Consider the following 18774-nt stretch of genomic DNA (forward strand, 5'->3'; position numbering starts at 1 on the left):
AGTGACGCTTAGGAGAAGGAATGGAATAATATTTAATGCTTTATAAATAATCAAAATATAATTAGCCATAATATCTTATTAGATTATTTGCAACTAACTCGGTAGATCAGCCACAACAAGAGGCCTTGTTTTCTAACGCAACCCCTGGTGCAACAGAAGATAAGAATTATAGTATTAATGTAATTTCAACCAAGGAAGAAATTTTAGGAAATCTGAAGAAAAAAACCCAAGTAAATTCCCGGGTCAAGATGGCTTCCGAGTTAACATCTTTAAACATAATTGGGAAAACACATGCTCTCAAGTTATCTTAACAATTCAAAAATTATTCCAACCCAAATCAATGCATTTAGAAATAAACAAAACTCATATTTTTCTTATTCCCAAAGTCAAACAACCTAAGGATCCAATTGGTTTATGTAGCACAATCTATAAAATTATAACGAACGTTATAGCTAACAAAATAAAACCTTGATAATTAACATCATATCTTATTTTTAATTGGCTTCATTTTCCTCCAGATAAACTTCGGAGAATGTTAACAGAATGTTATGCTGGCTCATGAAATAATTCACACATTTAAAAAGAAAAAAGATAGAACAAGATGGCTAGGGGTTAAAATAAATAGGTTAAAATCCTTTGGCAAGTTCAACAAGGAATTTATTTTAAAATCTCTTAAGTCTTTTGGTTTTATCCAAAACTCTTTACTTATAGAACGATGTATCTCCACTTATTCTATTTCTGTTATTCTTAATGGTGTGCCTGCAACTGCTTCCCATCCTTCTCGGGTTCTTCGTCCTGAAGATCCCCTGTCCCATTATCTTTTCACAATATGCATGGAAATCTTTTATGGGCTTCTTTTACCCCAGGAAAAACACCAAATCTTACATGGAGTTAAGATATCACATAAAAGTAACCATATTTCACATATATTTTTTGTTGATGACTGCCTCCTCTTTGCTAAAGCTGACTTAATAGAATGTAAAATTCTTCTTAATACTATTGAAATATTCTGTATGGCTTCAGGGAAAATAATAAATATTGAAAAATCAGGGGTATTCTTCAGTAAAAAGGTTCATCCAAATCACCAAAGAATGATGTCAAAACTTCTCAAAATAAAACATATATATCTGATAAATTCTTATTTAGGTGCTCCCATCTTCATAGATAGATCTAACATTAAAACTTCTGAAACTATTATTGAAAAAATGGAACACAAAATCTAGGCCTATAAAAGTAAAGTTTTGACAAATCGGAGTTAGCTAGTATCCCAACATTCCATATTTGATGTTTTATCATCCCTAAGAAAATAACACATAAAAAAAAATCTATTCAAATAGATTTCTGGTGGGGGATGGAACCAAAAGGGAAGGAAGTATTATCCAAAAATTTGGTCCCATCTCTGTAAACCGATCTATAAGGGGGGACTTGGTTTTAAAGGTGATCATAAATTTAATATACCAATGCCAGCAAAGGTGGCTTGAAGATAATAAACGAGCCTAACTCTCTATTAGCATCTTAACTCAAATCTAAATATTTTGGTAAATCTTCTGCTTTGAGAGTTAAAACCATGGGTTCTAGTTCTTGTATTTGGAAAACGCATAAGTAAAGTCCTAAAATTGGTAGATCAAAATAGTGCCTGAGAATTAGGAGATGTTAAAAGTATTTGTATATGGGATGATAATTGGATATCTGGGCTAGGAAGCAAGCTAGCATTATACCGTAACCCAAATAACACTCATTTAACACTTGTGGCTGATCTAATTGATCCAGTCAACAAAAAGTGTAATGTTACCCTTATGGGATTTCTATTTACTGAAGCTATAAGATTAACTTGTTCACAGATAATCACAATGCTCTTAAAAAAGATACACTTAGATGAAATTTGGTCAGTTCAGGTTAATTCACAGTTAAATCAATGTATGACAAATTTAATGAACCTGAAATCAACTTCTTCAATCTAAAAATGGAAATATCCTTCTGGAAATTCTTATGGAAGCTTGGAGCATCTCAAAGCAGTTAAACTATTTCTTTTGAAATGTCTTCAAAATGCTCTATAGACGAATTCTGAACTTTATGGGATTTTCAAAGATGTTTCACCTCTCTGTACCTTTTACGGTGAGAAACAAGAAACATTGGAAAATCTTTTCTTCAATTGTTTTTATGCCAAAGAAGGTTGCACATTATCTCCAAATCCTCTGCAAGTGCAGTTGAGCACTTCTATCAAATTTCTGGATGTCTGCGTGAATTAGATGCAAAATCCAAAAAATGAAATATATGTAGAAATAGCCTTAAACAAAATGTGGTATATTTCGAAAGAGAGATATACAAAAGTTTTTAGGAAAAGGAAAAAACACCTAGACAACGAGCTTATAAGAGATAATGCGGGTACCTTTAAAATAGGAAGAGCATGACCAAGTTCACCAATTGACCGACAAGAAACAAAAGCTATAGGTCCACTCCAAGCCGCAACATCGACAAAGGAAAGATGTTTTATAAATTTCGACATAGAAGGTGATTGTGAAAATATAATAAATATTCTGAATAAGAAAACAACACCCATCTCGTGATGTAGCAGAGCTATTTTGGAAGAAGCTGATAAGATAGTGTAGTTACCTAAAATCTGAGAGAGGTACCAATGTGGGATTCTAGAGTTTCTGAAAGTGAGTTACGGAAGGTTGAGAACGAACAGTCTTCGCCTAAACCACGCACAATGGCCGTTCAAAGGCTTCTTCAGTCACATGGAAGAAGGATTAGGGCTGATGTTAGGAAGGGAAGCAGATGAAGAGAGAGATTAGAGAACAAGTTATTGCTCTGAGAGGTTATGAGAAAGATTGATCGTAGATTGGAAATATAGATGACCTATTTATAGCTGAATTATCTAACCTCAAGTTGGTGAAGATAAGGATTGTTTTCCGTGCCGCGCAGAGAAATTCTCCAGTATCTTCAGGAATAGGGATAAACTAGGTTGAGTTTATCTCATTATTCCACCGCCTTTACTTTCTTATGTGGTGAGAAATAAGCCGGGTATTTCTCACACGTGACGTAGATCGCCAGACCAAAACCCTAATTGTTATCCCCCCATTTGTGTGAAGCTGAGTCAACCTTTGTGATGATGTGTTAAGAGAGAAATATTCTCTTTAGCCAAGTTGGCCAAGATAGAGAGATATTCTCTGATTTGTGAGAATGACTAGGATGAGTCACGTGAAAAGACATGGAATTCCTCAGGAATCATGTGCAGTGTGTGAGCGGAGCTGAGGATGATCTCCCTCTCTCCATGGCCAGTCACATATGTCAGTGAAGATCTTATTATTGTTTGTGGGTCCCTTTGTTGAGCATGCGGAGCTGAAGAGAGCTTATCCACGTTTTGGATACACATGTATATTTCAGCCTCAATTTACTAGTCGTGAGTGTATTTGAGAAACTGAGAAATATGCTTGATCATTAGGTAATACGGGTGCCTATCATTTGAATCTCTCCGAGATTTTTGCAGAGAGATTTGTATATCTATGTGATTTTGAGGAGAGATTTGAATCTCTCCGAGATTTTTGTAGAAAGATTTGAATCTCTCCGTGATTTTGCAGAGAGATTTAAATCTCTCCGAGATTTTTGCAGAGAGATTTGAATCTCTCCGTGATTTTGCAGAGAGATTTGAATCTCTCCGAGATTTTGCGGACGACTCAAAATCTCTCCGTGATTTTGCAGAGAGATTTGAATCTCTCCGCGGTTCAAAATCTCTCTGTGATTTTGCAGAGAGATTTGATTCTCTCCGAGATTTTACGGACGGATCAAAATCTCTCCTAAGATTTTCTTAACGGATCTGAATCTCTCTGTGGTCAGCTGGGACTCGGCCTGAAGAGAGAGAAAAGGCTTTGTACGCCCGATTAATGCCTCTGCGGGACTTTGACTCACTTTTCTTTGACCAGCGTATCTTGCAGAGATGTGTTAGGAATCAACTGTATGTCCATATGATGAGACGACAAGACTAGTGTATCTCTAAAGGATGTTCTAGGAGTATCGAAAGGGCTCAGAGGTAGAATAACCAGCGTATCTCGCAGGAATGTCCTAGGAGTTATCCGAAAACCTCAGTAAGTCGAGTCAGAGCCTAGAGCAGACATGACCCGCGTATCTCGTGATGATGTACTAGGAATCAGTCCTTGATCTCAAATAGGGTGAGTCGTGCTTACAAGAGATATGCAAATCTCCGTTCTGGGTCATAAGTCCGTTGGGGACGTATTTACGCATATACAGAGCCTACATGACCAGCAGCATCTCGTTGAGGATGTATACTAGGAATCGTGGCATCACAATCAGCTGCGTCTCGCGAAGACATGCTGGAATTATGTTTGTTCTGGTTCATAAGTCTGTCGGGGACGTTTTATGCTCTACAGAACCTACGTGACCAGCAGTATCTCGTCGAGGATGTGCGCTAAGAATCACAGCATCACGACCAGCAGTGTCTCACGGGGACGTGTACTAGAAATCGTGGCTAAGGATACCTTGAGGGCCAAGGGCTTAATCTCTTTCGTGAGAGTTGAATTTTGCTAAGGTTGAAATGATACTTTTGTCCATAATCCAAATTTTACCATCTACAAATAGCTAAATCTTGTCTCAATTTTCTTGCCTTTTATTTTTCCCACGGAACTGGAAACATTGTGGCAGACAATGTAGTTAAGAAGGCAAACTCTTACGATTGTAATCTTAATTAGAATATCACTCCCCCTATCTATATTGCTCAAAAATTCTAGTAGATAAATTTGTATGTTTATAAAACAGCAGTGTTTGGTGTGTCACGGGACGGCTGAGATATATTCAGTTGTCTAACTGAGGGCTAGGATCTTTCCCCTCTCCCTATCATCCCAGAAAAAATAATATTTTGATCTCATGGTCGACCGTCATTAGCTCTCCACCTCTCGGTAATCAATTATCTTCGCAATTGCAATCGACGTTTTCCCCCTTGAAACTCTCAGACTTCAACCATTTCTACTCCTTTACCACTCCATCTTGAGCAGTTACAAATTCGTTCAAGTATAATTGAAAACTTTTCAATCACAAATCATGGTCTTGCATTCAATCGGAAGGTCGATTCCAAAACCCTTGAAAACCAGATTCGCTGTCTTTTACATGTATGCAACGATAATTTCAGGTACAGAAATGCTTTGTTTGGTGAGTTATATATATCCATTGTTATTCCCTCTATGTTTATGGTTTACCCAATGTGCTGAGTAAGTTGTTTGAACTTTTTTTCTATCCAGCTGCAAAGATGAAATAGAGTTTGTGAAATTCTTGGCGGCGTTGGAAAATTAAAAAGGTAGTATATTCAATTTGTGAACTCTACATGGTCTAATATCTCTGTGTTTCAATTTTCAAATTCCATTCTTTTTGGTGGTGATTGAAGCAAATTAGTAGCTTCAAACTTTTGAAGGATTGTCCATGAAGAAAGAAAAACATAGTTTGAAATTTATTTCTTTTCATGTGCCTCTATGGCTGGCTTCTGTTTTTCAGCAACAGAAGTCTTTAAGTAGAAGATTTGCCAATATTCATTTGCTGCAAGGGCTGCACATTAAACATCTTTCGGTCATTGCTTTTACCAAAGAAGGTAGTTGATGTTGCATCTTTTGTCACAGCCATAAGGATTGCTCATATTCGTTAATTCCAAACACATTAAAGAGTTTGAACCAGGTAGAATGATGTCCTTAGAGAACCACAAATGGAATATAGTGGATCTTGGATATCCGTGATGGGAAATATGTTAGCTGAAATATGCCTAAAACAATTAGCATAGCGGGGACTTTAGTAATGTTGGAACTTGGAAATAGGCGGTATTATAATGTCCAAGTCTCTAAAAGGACTAACTTTATGCATTCTTATGGTTTGTCTTTACTTCCTGTATTGACTTCATCATTTTATCCCTCAATATCATTCTGTAGACTGCGGTAATACACATGTAGATGTTGCAACTGCCCAAACCCATACTAACTGTTATCATATGTGTTAGGGGCTTCAAACTGAAGATTGCGCTCTGGAATCAGGTGGGAAATGACAGATATCAGGATGACTCCGACCTACTACCGGTGTTGATAGCCGTTTTCACCTCTTTTGTCAATTATTATCAAGGCCGTGTTAGTCAAAAAGTGTGTTGGAGTGTTAGTGTAAGTAAGAAATCACTTTACAGACATTGATGTCCTTTTTGCAAGAAATTTATCCTTTTATCCACCAAGGCTAAGCAAATAATTTCCACAGTCAACATGCCCTCCATGATCGCTACGGAACAAAGGTAAGCATATTGTTCTGATAAAACTAAGGAATGTTATCTGTATCGATTTATCTGTATTTGTTGCAACTTAACAATATATTGTTTTACTAAATTTGTCATGGTACCAGGCAGGTACCTCTTCCCTTTAGAAGTCCAAGACTCCGTCGGCCCATTGTTTTGTAGCTTTGAACAGTGAGATCCAGAAACTGTAATGACACGCTGCATCTGAGCTCCTGAGTGTCTGAGAGGTACTTTAACTTACCTTATCCACATTAATCTGCATGTGTATTTATGAGCCTGTCATGTGTGTCATCTGTCATCACAGTTGAAAATCTCAGGTATACACACTTCGTCCTTACTCTCAGGTATACATTTGTCCTTAATCGTTGAATGTTTCAGATTACCAACCTTCGATCTGCTAGTATATATACCTAATCAAACTCTTATTTCCAGGTTTAGGGGCTCAACATTGAAAATTGCTCTTGAGGTTCTGCTGCTAATGGAGTTGGTATTAAGCCAATTGATTGTGACTCCACCCCATGTCCTGTATTGGTTGTTTGCTCCATTTTTCTGAAAATTTACCAAGCTATTTCTGTCAACATCAACTTTAAATGTTCAATATTACCAAAAAGTATGACAGTCTGATCATTTGACAAAATATTACATTGCAAAGCATTATTTGCTCTAATCTTGAGCAAGCCGTTTCCGGCCACATTTATTGTATATTGAAAACAAACTCCCAGAAGCTAGCTAATTCAAAATAGAAATTGATGCATTGATCTCCCTCTGCCAGACAGTGTTTGTTTGCATGGGATTATTTTGAAACTCCTAGACATGATGATGTTTATGTAAACTATTTTCCGTCGAAGTCTTCCTATCCCAGCTCAGTCATTTGCAGAAATCATCTATTTTTATTTGTTGCATATGTTTTTTTATCCTACATACACTACCAAAAATGTGAAGGTTATATACTTCTGCATTGTTTGTTGTTATTTGAATCACAGAAACTGGCAAGTTGCACTTTAGTGGAGGTTGATGCTTATCTAAATGTCAACAAAAATTTTGTATTATGCTTGAAATCTTTGAATAAATTTGAGGACTCTTTTTAGCATTGTTGGCATTCTTCGCATACCTAATACTAAAGTTCATGCTTATTCGTATGTTGACAGAGTTTTAGACTGATTGTATGTGAAGCCTTGAACTAATTTTGAGGATTACACTTGGATCTATTGACTTTTAAATATGGCATCCCTCTTAACTAACTGAAATGCATCTTCCCTATAGGGATGAGCTGTTGAGTAGTCGTAATTTGGTTGAATACCCTCTAGGTCATCAAGTTGTTTATCTTTTAATTTACCAAACTGATTTCAGGTGCTTTTGTCATAATAGCTTATTTCTCTATTTACATTCTTTATTTAGATTTACTTCACTTTGTTTGAACGTATTGCTTTTCAAACGTTCAAACAGAATATAAATAGAGTGGATCATTTGGCTTTCAATCTGTTTGAACGTATTGCTTTCTATTGATCCCAAAGACTGTGCATCAACTGAAAAAGCAATATAAACGTATTGCTTCACAGTTAGGTTTTTGAGAATGCGGGGTTGTAAATAAAGTGGATCATTTGGCTTTCAATCTGTTTGAACGTATTGCTTTCTATTGATCCCAAAGACTGTGCATCAACTGAAAAAGTTGGGTTTTAATACTGAAATCTTCTAGATTGTGCAGGGTTTTGATTTGACTGTTGAATTGAATTTTTTTTCAAGGAGATTGATGTATGATAGTTGGGTAACAGGTGATGTATGTTTATCAAAGACTTCTCTGGCATGGCTCAGCTTTAATCAGCATCACTTGGATTTGTGGAACACCACCGTCACTGCTTTGGATGTATATTCTGTGTGCATTATTCCCTACAAATTCTGTTTAACAGAGTTTGAAGAAATCAAATCGAAGGTTCAAAACATATATCTTACATATCAACTATAGTAAACATGTACTGTTTGTAATATTATCTACCATGGCGATTTCTTAACTTTTGGCGTGTTTTGGATGCAGGTGGTTTCTTAAAAACCATCAGGAACGTCCGATTTTGGTGCAATAGGTGCAAATCTAAAGCTAATATGTACTCAATATATAATCATTTCAACAATTCGACACCAAAATCAACAATTCATTCAGGTGGTAAGTTAACTATCACCGCATTCTGTGGTTATTTTATGTTTATCATGATATTGTCATCACTGTTTTGATTCTATTTTTCTTTTTACATCAATTTATTTTCCAGTGCCTCCCTTGCTCGGATTACTTTTCGCATATTTCAACACCATAGCTTCCAATTTAGGCTGCATCTATGTCGTTTTTAACCCTTTTAGATTTGAAGTATATGTGCTATATGCCTTTACTGTGAATCCTTTTGCAAGTTTACTATTTGGTTAGTACTTATTTAGTTTCCGTATTATCTAAATTGGTGTATTTTGTCTTTTCAGTTTTACATCACTATATATTATTAGTTTCTTCCTTCTCAATTTATCTTCCTTAGACTTTAAATGGAGAACCTTCCATTTTAGCGTTAATTTGTCTTTAGTTTATCCATTTTGATAGTCATTGTACCTTCCATGTTGGTTTCATGCAAACCTGTTAGATGGTTCCATATGTTGGGTTAGATTTACTCTCACCAAAAGTTTTTTAATACCCCATTTATGTTTGTGTTTTTCTGATTGTAATTGTGTTTGTTGTCTTTCCTTAAATTTAGGTCCATACATAGACACTCAATGTCATTTACGAAGAGGTTCCCACCAAAATATGCCCCTTGATCCAATTCAAATTAAGCCATTTTTATTGATAAGAAATCTTCATCTCCTGACAGTCTGACACATTGTACCTATGCAACCGTGTATTTTAATATTTTGTCGCATTTTTAGTCCATAAAAACATAAACCATAACCATAACTGTTTGTGGCAATGCAGCAGATAATTTAACCTCTCTGCCAAAAATGCGCCTCGAGTTTACACAAACAACGACATCCCCGCCCGTCATTGAAATGTGAGATAGGTTAGTATTTATCCTGCTCTTTGCTTTCATGTATTGAATTTTGTATGACAGATTGCTTTTGAAACCTAGCCCATGAAGAAATGGTGGTATTAATTTTAACTGTCCCAGGTGTACTATTGCTATAAAAAATGGTGTTCTTTTCATGCTGCATCTACACCGCAAATTTTTTCCACTGAAAGACATGTTAGAATGATAATGTTTTTATGTATCACCCACATTAGGTACGTGATTTGGCATGTTAGAATGATACCGTTTCCATGTATCACTTCAATTGTATGTAGTTTTTAAATTCGTTTTCAATCCCGGAATTAGGGTACTGGGAAGGAACTCAGCTTTCGAGTACCGACAATCTGTATAATGGGTTTTAAAAAAAAGCAGCAGACCTCCCCTATTCAAGTTAAGAAGTAACATGCAGCAGATAAAAACCCTATATCATTTATTTTTGGAGGTGCATTGTGCTCTTCTTTGTGTTTGTTCAATCGACTGTTGCAGCTAAATTGGCTATCTTTTAAGTTAATCTTGGTTGGGCTTTTTTTACATAAGTTTTGTCAATGTGAGGCCTGATTTTTTTGGTAGTTGGTCAGTTACATCAGTATGATAGGTACAAAACTACTAATGAATGCAACAGTGAATTTTAAGCATGTTGTGCTATAGATTAGTTTTTGTATGAACTAGCTTCTTCTTTCGAAAATTTAGAAGAAAACTTAGTATTTTTTGTATCAGTTTAGTCACAGAAGTTTGTGAGTATCAAAAAAAAGAATTACACGACAGAGTTTACGATCAGCTGTAGATGGAAATTACTATATTAAAAATCCAACGACTAATGTCCAAACTCACCACTAAGACAACATAGAATTTTTATTAATACAATTCCCATGGCAATAAGGAATATGGTGTATCCTCCTTTGCCCACTGATGCTGTCATGAACAACAAAAGGAGAGATACAAAAATTGTGGAATACCCAGAAGTTTATTTATAATCTATAACGTATGTTGAATATTGATTGAGTTTGCAGTACTCTTACCACAGAGTTTTAGGGGGTTCAAACCATTGTAGTGGACTAGAAGGTCCCTTGACGTTCTAAGTGTTGATTTGGTCGTGCAAGTATCTTTTGCTGAGTAGTTTTTCTTTTGTCTTTCTGTAACTAATTTTCTTTACTGTATGGCCTTCGTTATAATTTGCGTACCTAAACCTGGATCAATCAATATTGGCACACTATTACTAATAATTTTAGTTTGATCAATCAAGCTGGCTGAAGTGAAAGAATAAAAAATATTTGGTTAAGTATCTTGCTTTCGTATTCCTTTGAGAATTTTGGTTCCTAATTTTGCTAGCTCTCTCTATGCAAGTTCAGTCAATATTGGAAAAGGATCACAAGGCAAATAAATAGCGCTGAGAAGGAATTTATGGCAGTGATCTAAATGTGTACATGCATTGCCTACTTCAGGTAATAATTCTTACTGAATTTATGTAGTATGATCCTACTCAAAAGTACCAGAAATTAAAAAGGGCTCTTCTTCAGAGACAATCTGTTTTGATGCTGAATTTTGATATTACTCCTCGGGCCATTATACATGACATCACGATCTCGCATGAGAGCATAACATATGCATCGAATACTGCAATAGTGCTGGATCATGTTACGTGATTGGTATATTATAAGTAGACCTATGCGAAGTCACTTAGCCAAAATACAATTAGGTGTGTATTCATTCAAACGAAAATTCACATTTGGACTGTTACTCATGTCGATCCCGATTCTGTCAACCCATTTACCTTCTGGCTCTCTATTTTATTTCCTTTTGGTTGAAATTTGGATGTACTGACACATATGCTGATACAAGGAGAGGAGTTACATGCATGTTATCCTTCCAAGGAATACAATATAAGCATATCTGAAAGAGTGGTTTATACTATGGAAAAATTATATTTGACTACTACAAAACTCAAGCTCCGCTGGGCCAACAGTGAGAAGAGGGCATTCTTTAAGCGGAACACCGCAGTCACTGTCCTAAGAACATACAACTTACAGGTCAACTGTATGTTGCTTTCATGTTATTAAACATTTCAACATCTTTACTACTTAACGATTTCAGTTGTTACTTATAATTGCACTGCAAATAAAAGGGGAGTTGCGGATTTACAACAAATTCAATATGAACATGTGTGTTAGTCTTTGGCCTTCGTTTAAAGATTGCATGACTCAGCTTCATATCTGAAGTTATATGTACGTTGTTTATTTGAAATAAAGACTTTGAAGCACGTTTGGTAAGTGGAAATAAAATCCGTACAGTCAAACGATCAGAAGCTAATCGCTCTTGATGGGAACTTTGAGTTCATAAATTCAACTCATTAATTTTATTCCAGTTTAAAATTTTGAGAACATTGAATATCCGAGTTACTGTTCCATTGTGTGTGTGTTTCAGGAAGGAGCACAGAATCTGAGAAATTGGTTGCAGAGACGCAAGGATGGATGTTGGCATTGTCCGTTTATCGCCGATGAACGACTGAATGTACAAATTTGGAGATTCTCTAACATTGTACCACTGATTAATGAAGCATTGGAACGACATCAGCCGCTAAGGATTCGATGTCTACAGATAGGGGTGTGAACTCCCTTAGGAGGCAGATAGAAGAGCAACTGGAATACATTTTCCATTTGTATGTGAGTTTTTTCACATAAGACTGGAGAATGGAAGAATGAAATTGCGACGATTGTGGAATGGAGCTGTTGCATAACATTCCGATAGCGGAATGGCATCACGAAAATGTTGGAACGTCTGATTCAGCCTAGGAACAATAGTAGAACTGACTCAATTGAGGGTTTGGTACATATTTTTTTGATCAAAATTGTAAAATTAGTGACTTTATTTAGAAAAAATATTGATTGAATGATTTTTGAATGGAAATGTTAGTATTGTCTAAGGGCTTCATAGAGAGAGTTTGGTTGGTTCATTTTCTAGTAATGGAAAAATCTCAAAACTTTAACCTCTAGTCAATCATTCTCTTTTGTTCTAGCTTCGTTTTCTTTTAGATCTTTTCTGTTTCTTTCATTTCTGGCATGAGTTTCTCAATTGCATCCAAAAATCTCATCCATTATTGCATAATCCATATCCTGTATTATCTTTTCTCGATTTAGTTCTTCTTTGGTTTTGATCTTGGTCATTTTATCATTGACCTCTTTGATTGATTTCTGAAATATGATTTTCTAATTTTGCAGGTTTCCCTTGATCGACAAACATGGTTTCAATCCAGTATTGGGTTTTTATCTACATTATTCGCATCCTATTGACAGTATTGTCAAAACCCACAGTTTTGAGCCAGACAGTATTGTCAAAACAAGTAGTTTTGTTAGCACGTACAGTGTGTAATCGGAGTGTGTTGCAGTATGATCATCTAGATTATCAGATCCATTATCAGATTTTAGAACCCATTATAATTATCCCGATTCAACCGATTCAGTTAATTGAAATTCAGAAAATTCAAAAAATAAAATTTCCCCTCTTAGAGTTCCGCAATCATGGGAATCCTCCATATTCTTCGGAAGATATGTTGTCAATCCATAACAGAATAATATTCAATAACCCACGAATATTTGTCGTCTATTCTCAAGGAAACAAAATATTTGCTTTCCTCCTTATCAATTCACAAACCTAGATATAAAGCATTATCCCAAAACTTGTTTTCCTCAACACAAAAAAAACATAAACCCTAGAGAAAAACAAAATACCTGTGGAAGAATGAGTTCTAGAAGTATTAGCAGCAAAGTGAATGACCTCATTGAGAAGATGAAAAGCGCAGTGATCAAGAAAGTACCTGGCAGTTCAACCAGAGGCGCCATTGGTTCCTCAAAATATATTTCTGAAGCGGCTGAAGAATGGGAAAACAGTCTCATTGGAAAACTTATCATCAATAAGGAGGAGATTGAAACTGGTGATGTCAAGGATGAGCTGAACCTTTTATGGAGAAATTACCAAAAGAGAGTTACAAGGGTTATAGGAAACCATTTATATGTCTTCAAGTTTAACACTCCAGGAGACATGATGGATGTCCTCAAAAAATCTCCTTGGAATGTTCAAAGATGCCTTCTTGCACTTGAGAAGTACACTACTGAAAAGCAATACCAGGAGTATAACTTCCCTACACAAGAATGAAATGTTCAGTTTAAGGGGCTCTTGCTAGAGCACCATCATATTGATGTTATCACTAAAGCTATTGAGGATCTTGGAAGGAAAATATCTACCAATCCTCCTAACTGCAGACCTAGATTAGGGAACATGATCAATGCAAGGATTGAGATGAAGCTTAACACCCCACTCAATAGAGGAGAATGGTTGAACACTAATTCTGGTGACATTGTCTGGATTAAATATCATTGGGTAAAACAACCACATAGCCTATGTTCCAAATGTTATACAGTGGACCATAATGATGAAACTTGTGAAGAAGTTGCTGAAATCCTGAGGGAAAGAGCAGTGACACAGGAGGAGTATGAGCAACATATGGCTGAGAAGAATGGAGAAACTACTGAGAAGGATGGAGATGTGGACAACATATTGTCAAGGTTTTAATAGTAAAACCGCTAGAGATCACCTTAAGGATTTAATCTATAGGTATGACCCTGACATTATCTTTATATCTGAAGCTAAGTTAGGAGTTGATAAACTGTCTAGATTAATTAAACCTTTTAAATATCCAAATAACAAGCTTGTTTCCTCTAGAGGGCTTGCTGGAGGTCTCATGCTTCTTTGGAAAGATGGGTTCCATTTCCAGGTTGTTAATGCAGATACTTGGATTATAAATTGTTTAGTTCATGAAGATCCTTCTAATCCAGAATGGCTTCTCACCTGCATGTATGGCGCTTCTTATCAAGAGCATAAGGAGAAACAGTGGTCTTACATCAAGGAACTTGGACAAACCATTCAACAGCCTTGGGTGGTAATAGGTGATTTAAACTTGGTCTTTAACAATGAAGATAGGATTTCTACTCATACTAATTCTTCTTCAAGATATGCTGCTTCCTATACAAGAAACATTGCTTCTTCTTCAAGAGATTCTCCTTATGTCAATATGATTTATGAAGCTGGTCTCGAAGATACGGGGTACACAGGTAGGTCTTTCACTTGGTCCACCAATGTTCATGGCACAAGTGTGATAAGGTCAAGACTTGATAGGGCAGTTATAAATGGTGAATGGGTACTACATTTTCCTGATGCAAAGCTTTTGCACCTTCCTCAACTGGGTTCTGATCATTGTCCCATTTTACTTGATTCTGCAACCTCAAATGAAGATAGAAAAACAAACTGGAACTATTTCCAGTGTTATGAAAGAGATGATACATTAAAAGATCAAGTCATTGCTGCTTGGAATCAACATATTAATGGATCTCATGCTTACCAACTTTCAAAAAAAAATGGTGTTTACCAGAAAGTTTGTTTCCATTTGGAATAAAGAGAAATTTGGTAATATACAAAGCAATATTCTACTTCTACATCAACAACTTGAAGCCATCCAGCAAGAAGAACACCCCAATCAAACTACTATTGTTCATATCCAACAAGTTGAGCAGCAGATAGAGCACTGGCATCAAATCCAGAGTGAGTTTTGGGGACAAAAAGCAAGAGACCAATATTATTTGGAGATGGACAGAAACACAAAATACCATCATACTAATGCAAATAGGAGGAGATCAAGAAATAATATAGCTGCATTGAAAGAGATAATGCAATCCTATATTATTTGGTCATTGGTGTTCAAGCAGACTGGAGCTGGAAAATCTTCTTACAGATTATTACAGTTCTTTACATACTTCAGTTTCTCCTGCCAGAGATAATGCAATCCTAGATTGTATACCCTCCACCATCACTTCGCTTGATAATGTTGAATTAATCCAAATACCAAGTGCAAATGAAATCTTTAAAGCTTTGAAAGATATGAAATCTTAGAAAGCACCAGGACCAGATGGGTTTCCACCTGGTTTCTTCAAATCTCATTGGGATGTTGTCGGGAATGATGTAATTCAGATGGTAAAACAATTCTTTCAAACATGATACATTCTAAAGGAGTTAAATGCTACTAATATTTCTTTAATTCCAAAACCAAGAACAAGCAATTTCCTTCTGATCTCAGGCCAATTGCACTTTGCAATACTTCATACAAGATTATTTCAAAAATTCTTTCTTCAAGGATGAAAAAGGTGATGAATAAAATTATTTCACCATTACAAGTTGCGTATGTCCCAGGCAGGCAAATATCAGATAACAGACAGTTGGCTCAAGAGATCATTCATACTATGAAGAATAAAAAAGATGAAGGAAAATATCTTGCTCTCAAACTAGATATGTCAAAAGCCTTTGATAGGCTTGAGTGGTCTTTTTTGAAGGATGTTATGCTTCAAATGGGTTTTTGTGAAGAATGGTGCAATCTTATAATGCAATGTGTTAGTACCACAAATATTTCAATTCTTCTAAATGGTTCTCCTTGCAAGGCTTATTATCCTACAAGAGGTATTAGACAAGGTGACCCCTTGTCACCTTATCTTTTCATTATTTTCATGGAAGCTTTTTCAAGACAATTATATACAGCTGAACAAAATCATAAAATAAAGGGGATTAAAATTGCCACAGGTGCTCCTTCTATTTCACACCTTTTTTTTGCAGATGATTGTCTGCTATTTTCCAAGGCTGATTTGGTTAATGTCAACAATCTTCTTCAAATCATTGATGACTTTGGAGATGCATCAGGTTAAATGGTCAACTTCAACAAGTCTAGTGTACATTTTAGTACAAATGTTCCACAAAGATTTTCCAGAACTCTTTCAAGAATACTTAAAGTTTCAAGCATGAACCCAAATGAAAAATATTTGGGTATTCCACTGCTCATTGGCAAGAATAAACAACATTAATGCTTCACTCATTTACAAGAGAAAGTCAAGAATAGGCTCTCTATTTAGGGAGGGAGTACTTTGTCTCAATGTGGAAAATCTCAAATGATTAAAACTGTCACTAACACCATTCATGCTTATATAATGAGCTGCCTACAGATTCATGTGGAAGTCATTAACAATATTAATGCTTTGCAAAGGGACTTTTGGTGGGGTTTTGATGAGAAGAAGGGTAATTATACTATCTCATGGAAGTATCTTAAAAGACATAAGGATATTGGTGGACAAGGTTTCAGAGATTTGAGAATTCTAAATCAAGCTCTGCTTATTAGAGCAGCTTGGAGAATTTGCACAAACTCAGATGCTTTATGGGTTAAGTGCATGTTTGCAAAATATTTTCCTTATACAAGTATGCTACATGCTAGTAAAAAGAATGACTGTTCTTGGGCTTGGAAGGGGGTGCAGAAGAATATAGAGTTCATAAAACAACACAGTTGTTGGAGATTGGGTTCAGGAGATCATATAAAGATATGGTTTGATGTTTGGATTATTGGGCTGGATTCCCCACCCATTCCAAAGCAAGAAGCTGTAGATAGTGAAAATTTTGTGTGGGTTAAGGATTTATTCATGCCAAATGCTAGGCAGTGGAATGTGGATTTGGTGCAACATCTTTTCCAGGCTGATACTGCTGCTCTTATTCTTCAAATGAGAATACCACATTATTCTGGTGACAGGCTAATCTGGAGACTGACAAAGAATGGCAGCTTTACTCTTAAATCTGCTTACAACAAACTCTTTGAAAATAGTCTGGGCAATGTACAAGTATCCGCTTTTATTCAAAACACCAACATCAGTTGGAAGGAGTTCTGGAAAATCAATACATGGCCAAGAGTTAGACATTTTATTTGGAAATATCTTAGTGATATACTTCCTACCAGGGTGAGATTAACAAGATATAGTGGACATTTCTCAAAGCTATGTCCTTTCTGTGCTCAACATGATGAAAAAATAATGCATGTTCTCTTCAGTTGTTACTTCTCTAGAGCAGTCTGGATGTTAGTTTCAGGGGTAGCATTGTTCTCTCAGCAGTAACTAATAATGGGTTTGAAGCCATGTTTGAGACCTGATACAATCATAGTATGGCGCAAAGTGAGGAACATGGCTGGCTGAATATGGCAATGATGGCCACTTGGAGTATTTGGAATGAAAGATGTGAAGTAGTTTTTCAGGATAAGAAAGCTAATCTAAAAACAACTGCTACCAAAGCCATTAAATTTGCTATTTATATTGGCAAACTTCATGAGAAGGACTCTTCTCTGATTAACATAACTTTTATATCATCAGTACCCCCTGCATTATGGAAACCTTATGCTGCACCTTACATTACCCTTAACTGTGATGCTTCTTATGATTCAAACACTAGACTAATTGGAAATGGTCTGGTTTTACGTGACTTTGCAGGGAACTAGAGAGGAAGTCGTGCAAAAAGCTATGCAGGAGTAATAGATTCAGAGCAAGCAGAATGTCTTGCTCTCTTGAAAGCGGTTACATGGAGCAAGGAGTTGCAGATATCTCATCTTGTCCTACAGACATACCTGAAGAACATTGAGGGGTATATCAACAACAACTCTCCTGTCATTGCATAGGAGAATGCAACTATTCTGCAAGATGCTATAAACTATCTAAACACCAACATACTTAGTTGGAAGTGCATTTTTATTCCTAGAACATGTAATAAAGCGGCTGATGAGCTTGCAAAATACAGTACAAAATTTAGAGTTGAGAGAACATGGTCAGTAAGACCTCCCTCTGTTATTGAAACTCAATTGTCATTCGATTCCTCGAACATTATTGATCAATAAAATCTTAATTGTTTACAGCAAAAAAAAAGTTAGTATTGTCTATTTTTTTTTATTCATCCAGTAATGGACCTCCAAAAAGGACACATAAACAACGGAATTTGATGTTGATGTACTTGCTACGTCTGTTGATGCAACCCGACCAATGGAATTTGGCATGGCTGCTAATGGGGGTACCATATTGCTTGGGGGTGTACCAAATTGCAAATAAAACAAAACATGTTTTGATAAGGAATTGGTACACCCCCAAGCAATATGGTACCCCCATTAGCAGCATTGGAATTTGGAACCTTACTTTATGTTAAAAAAAATGAATATGATTGATATGAATAATCCATTAGTAAATTTACACATGTTATCAGCTAATGCCGAATGCATAGTTTTAAAGTAACCCGGCGAATGGAATTTTGCATATTTACACATGACCATTTTTAAAATTATATGGTCACATGATCATTTTCCATTTGTTGCGTATTATCCTTATTCTTACACGACAATGTTAAACGACCACAATCCTATGAAAGGAAAATTTCTTGTTTGGTCCTAGGCCCATATAGTTATTTATAGTAGGGCCCAACCGGATTTTTTTTTTATCCGGAGGTCCAAAATTAATTAAAACATGGAAATGTCCATAATGCCCATTGCTACCAAACGTGTGTGTCTACACTGCTTACAAATTTGAGTACGTATTTGGTACACTGCTTAAAAATTCGAGTACATATTTCCTA

At 36.0% G+C, this 18774-nt stretch overlaps 1 long non-coding RNA gene across 10 annotated transcripts; it reads left to right on the forward strand.

The window, feature by feature from the left end:
- The first annotated feature begins 4864 nt into the window (after window positions 1-4864).
- Window positions 4865-12299, forward strand: LOC113355694. Of its 10 annotated transcripts, none has more exons than XR_003362578.1 (11): window positions 4900-5143; window positions 5253-5308; window positions 5996-6149; window positions 6241-6274; window positions 6382-6501; window positions 6707-6884; window positions 8047-8204; window positions 8307-8432; window positions 9219-9303; window positions 10659-10751; window positions 11731-12299. It is a non-coding gene; the product is annotated as an uncharacterized LOC113355694 (long non-coding RNA). The 10 variants fall into 10 exon arrangements; XR_003362582.1 differs by having other exon boundaries at window positions 6707-6761; XR_003362585.1 differs by having other exon boundaries at window positions 4866-5143; window positions 6386-6501; window positions 6707-8204.
- The last annotated feature ends 6475 nt before the right edge of the window (window positions 12300-18774 follow it).

The sequence above is a fragment of the Papaver somniferum genome, chromosome 3, assembly GCF_003573695.1.
Source record: "Papaver somniferum cultivar HN1 chromosome 3, ASM357369v1, whole genome shotgun sequence".
Classification (NCBI taxonomy): domain Eukaryota; kingdom Viridiplantae; phylum Streptophyta; class Magnoliopsida; order Ranunculales; family Papaveraceae; genus Papaver; species Papaver somniferum.